The sequence below is a fragment of the Alosa pseudoharengus genome, unplaced genomic scaffold, assembly GCF_046254945.1.
Source record: "Alosa pseudoharengus isolate Yale_2024_CS ecotype anadromous, Long Island Sound unplaced genomic scaffold, YU_APseudo_1.1 YU_APseudo_1.1_scf_2, whole genome shotgun sequence".
NCBI classification, from domain to species: Eukaryota; Metazoa; Chordata; class Actinopteri; order Clupeiformes; family Clupeidae; genus Alosa; species Alosa pseudoharengus.
Window position 1 is genome coordinate 59,667,190 of NW_027468663.1, and position 5,000 is coordinate 59,672,189.

Consider the following 5,000-nt stretch of genomic DNA (forward strand, 5'->3'; position numbering starts at 1 on the left):
CTTGGTATGATGATCAGCTCCTCTAATGCAGGGTAGGACTACGTTTTGACAAGCATACAAATTCACCTTGTTCTTGCCCCATCTGAAATGACTCCTCTACTTTTGCTGCCTCCATCCTTTCTGTATTTGTTGTGTAAAAAAACGTTGTATATGATGGCACTGAAGTCTTAAGTTAGTGAATTGGCTAACAGTGTTAGTTGGTAGATTTGTGTTCAGTAAGTGCGTATATTGCAAAAGTTGAAAAAAGAAATGTGTTTATTGTAGCCTACAGAAAATAAATAGCCTATCATACTGTCAGTTAATTGCCTACAGTGCAGTGAAGAGTTTGGAGAGAAAAGTTATAGGGCAACTTGAGGTTTTATGAAAATAATTTACGAACCAGAACATAAAGACCATGAAGCTTCTATTTCTTGCAGCTGTTAAAACACCCGCTAGATAGTTTAAATACCCACCAACATTCGTTTTTGCAGTACAGATTATTTCTAAAAGTTATTTGTCTACTAGGCCTAGCCTACTGGCTGATTTACCAAACGAGTGCTTTCTCGTTCGTCCTCCGCAAACTACAGGTGTTTCGGTAGAGAGCCATTGAATAAGCGATGCCAAGCAATTTCTGTAACACTTTTTGTGACATTCAGCAAATATCTCCTCATTTAATGTAAGTTCCTTTGGACAATAGGCCTACGTTCTACTCTACGTGCAGTTGTCCTCCATGTCAGTTGCATCAGTTTTCTAACTTTGAAGGTTCTAAAACATTATTATGCTTCACTGAATCCTTCTCGTTTTCTTTCATTTATCCAGCTAACTTTTCCATTGAAACTAGCCATTTATGATGGATTACACACTCGACATTCTGAAATGTCCTGCACGATCAAGGCCAAATTAAGTTATCACGCAGCCACTGTGTCAGCAGCATCAGTGCTGACGGTGACGGTGCGTTTCTGATGTCAGATTATTATGTAGGCTAGCCTACTAGACTGTTCTCACGTTGCAGCGCTTTACTTATATGAAGTAGAATTAATCAATATGAGGGGCAGAGGGGGATAAATGTTGTCCCCACCGGGGATAAAAATAATTTAGCAGAGGTAGGGATAGGAAAACCAGAGGGGGGGAAATCCTCACCATCCCCCCCTACAAATCGCACCCTGAGTGTATGTGTGTGTGTGTTTGTGTGTAAAAACCAAGATTAGATAATGTGATTTAATCTCATTTCAGGATCCTTTTTTCCCGAAATCCGATCATATTTCTTTTGAACAACTGGGCCCAGATAGTTAGATAGATGGTTAGAATCAGAAGTCATAATAAGATTAGTGTGGTTCCAAAGTCATAATAAGATTAGTGTGGTTCCAAAGTCATAATACGATTAGTGTGGGTCCAAAGTCATAATACGATTAGTGTGGTGATTCATTCATTCTGTCATAGGTAGCTAATCCTCTTTCAAAATGGCATCATGATAACAAGGGTGACAGACTGTACAGAACCACACAGAACACTCAGAACCACACAGAACCATCCTAAGAACCAACACTGACCTTAGCCTTGTTTACATAAACAAAGAGTAGACGTAACTAACGTAGCCTTGTTTACATAAACAAAGAGTAAACGTAACTAACTTAACCTTGTTTACATAAACAAAGAGTAAACGTAACTAACTTAGCCTTGTTTACATAAACAAGGAGTAGACGTAACATTCACTTAAAGGAAAATTCCGGTTTTTAGCACTTTAAGTCCCCGTTAAGTTTGGACGGGTTCCTTCATGAATCACGCACCCCATTTTCTCAGCAGAAATGGCACGAACTGCAGTTGACACAAACAACCACAAGATGTCACTTGGGTGCCACTACTATTTTTTATGCGACTGACTTACTGCTTCCATGACGCAGCGGGGGCACAGGAACTTAAATTGATCACGGTAGTTTAAGCTTACACTTGACAAAACATTCTAATATGAAAATGTAGATGCAATTGTTGTAAAATGGTGCAGCTCCTTTAAGAAAGCACCGTGTGCAGGGATGGAGAGAGAGAAAGCGAGAGGGGATAGGCCTATGTGTGTTAGAACTTAGCGTGTGGAAAAAGTACATGCTGTTGAGACTGGAGTGAGTCATATTCAAAATAATGCAAAAAAAAGCAATTATCCTCATTCATTGCAACCAAAGCATGCCTGCTTGCCGACGTTCAAACGAAAAATATATCAAAGCACCTTTTGCGTTTGAATGTAGCACGAAATTTTTTTTAAACAGCTGGACAAATGATTTAGCTAATTGATTATATAACCTGTACACCAGCAATTGTTGAACATTTACCTGTACAAGTACATTGACAGTAGCCCAGCCTAACAGCATGTTGTAGGCCTGTAGAAATTTCACTTAAATTGCAACCGCAACATGCCTGCTTGCCAACGTTCAAACGACAACGAAAAAGATAATAAAACAACAAGAGGGTTGAGTCTGAATGACACTGAGTTTTTAGACACTGAGTTTCTGTAGTTAAGAAATATTTTCGTATAAAAAAATGGTCATTCTTCAATCTCCTTCACTGACGCCTATGGAAAAGGCTTAACGTCCCAAAACAACGATCAATGATCATCAAATTTCTCTCTCACATTGCTCCTCATAACCATCTATAAAAAAGTGTTTTTTCTTTTCATTTTGAGCACATCCGAATCCCAGGACATAACGCACTGGACCTTATAATAGGCTCGAGATATAATTCCAAAGGGGGCAGATAGGGGCCACTGCACTTAAAACTTAAAAAGATTAAGCTTTCCGAACTTTGAAATTGCGATCAGTGACTGGCATCGGGTGAACGAAGCTTTTCGAAGTTGAACAGGCTATTAAAAACTATTTGCGCACCTCCATGTCACAGGAGAGACTGGGCTCTCCCTTCTATGAAAAAGACGTTAGGCTACCTGCAAACTGGCCTATGATTGCATTGCTGAGTTTGCGGCAAAGCAAGAAAATGTTTTTTTTCCTGAGTCAGGATATGGCGAGTCAGTGTCATTTATTTGTTCAATGTTAGCCTATAGATGCAGACCAGTACATCTTATCAATAGTTTGAATGTCGTGTGTGTTTCTGCTCATTGACAAATACCGTTCAGCACAATGATTCATTCCCAATTAATTCCCCCTGTTAAAGTGTTCGCCTTTGTTACACTATTTGGTTTTGTGATGTAGCCTATGATAAACACCATATGGCCAAATATGTGACTCAGCTAATGTTATAGGCTATACAATTGAATGTTAGATTAGACTAGGCTACTATTAAAATACACCAACGGTAGCCTTGGCTATGTGTAAAGTAGCCTAAGCTATCGCATGATTTCATGCACGTAAGTGAAAAGGGCCTTGCATCTGTCAAGTTCGCACAGGGCCTCACATCCCCTTGCGACGGCCCTGCAGCTCCTCCTAAGACAGCGAGGAAAAAGTTAAAATACGCGATAAACCCGGGAAAAGTTGACAGGTTTGTTTCGGTCCCGGTGATTATTTGTGAAATTGTGCAAACGACAGCCTTTTCAAGGCATTTCAAGGAAGGAGTCGTAGCATGCAAGCTCCCAAATTGACCCAGTAGCCTAAGGCATCAATAAATTGTTGGGACTGGGGAGGGTCATGCGTTTTTTCTCAATCACTTTGGAGGGTCATAGAAAAAATTCTTGCTGGCGAGGGAGGGTCACGTCTTTTTTGACTAACGCTCCCAAAACTCCTCCGGAAGCCCCTTAATTAAATAAATAACGAACAGTCCCTAATTGATTAATAGCCTAGGCCTACACCAGCAATTGTTGAACATTGACCTGTACAGGACATTGACAGTAGACCAGCCTAACAAGCAAATGTTGCAAAATACATCAAAAGAACATCATACCCTCCCCCCACTTCCTGTAGCCTACCATTATGAAGGCCTGTAGCCTAAAACGACTCGTTGCCGTTTTGTGACATTAAGCTTTTTCACGTTAAGCCCCCCTCCCCCATCCCCTTCTTTCACAAGCAGTGGGGGAGCGCGGGGCACAAAGTAACACTTTTTGGTAGACAAAGGAGGGTTCTCCGCGCTTCTGTCGTTTGGCCACAATCCGTTGCAACCAGGCCAGGACAGATATTTTAGAGAGAAGGAGAGACGCCGGTGCAGCTCAGATGTCTTCTTAATTTTCTTTATTCTTTAGTAAAAGGTGCAGAACATTATTAAACGTTGACTAACATTTCGATGTGTCGATGTTTTTGACTAACGAACATCGAAACGTTAGTCAAAGTTTAATAATGTTCTGCACCTTTTACTAAAGAATAAAGAAAATTAAGAAGACATCTGAGCTGCACCGGCGTCTCTCCTTCTCTAACACTTTTTGGCTTTGGCTAAATATTTCTAAAATCATTTGAGTTTCACTAGTCACATGTTTTAACAAGCAACACTTGTTATTGAACTAATAACAGACGTGTGTCGAAAATTAACTTTATTTTCCATACGGAGAAATAACATATGCAGTCTAACCAAGGTCAATCATGCCAAAAAAGCCCTCAAACCTGAAAACACATGAGGCAAAAGTGCAAAACATCACAAAACTAACTAAACTAACACGCGCATATTTTTGTATTGCAATCATTGTAGCCTACAGTTGTAACATCGCGTAACAGTCGTTTTACTCTCCGGATGCGCTCATTATAAAGAACGTTTAACGTGTCCCAAAAACAGCTATCAATTAATCACCAAACGTCTTATAAACAAGTATTGCCAGGAGCAACACCTTGCAAAAAATGATAACAATAGGCCTAGGCCTTTATATGGCTCTGCTCCTGTCTAGATTCGAACTCAGAACTGCCTGAAAGTTGCAGACCTGTTCTGGAAATACGTGCATTAGGCCTAACCCACTCGACCGTCAGACAAAGCTATCTGCTTTTCTTTGTCATATGAATGCTGTCATTTTGTTAACATTACTGTTAAGGAGATGCTGTAGGCAAAGTCTATATTTCAACCTCGTTAGTGTAGTAAAAAAAATCAGAACTATTCACAAGGTTTCT

At 40.1% G+C, this 5,000-nt stretch overlaps 1 protein-coding gene across 3 annotated transcripts in view; it reads left to right on the forward strand.

Moving 5' to 3' along the window:
- eml5 (EMAP like 5) overlaps positions 1-5,000 on the forward strand; it is a 184,432-nt gene that overhangs the window by 132,433 nt on the left and 46,999 nt on the right. The window lies entirely within an intron of this gene.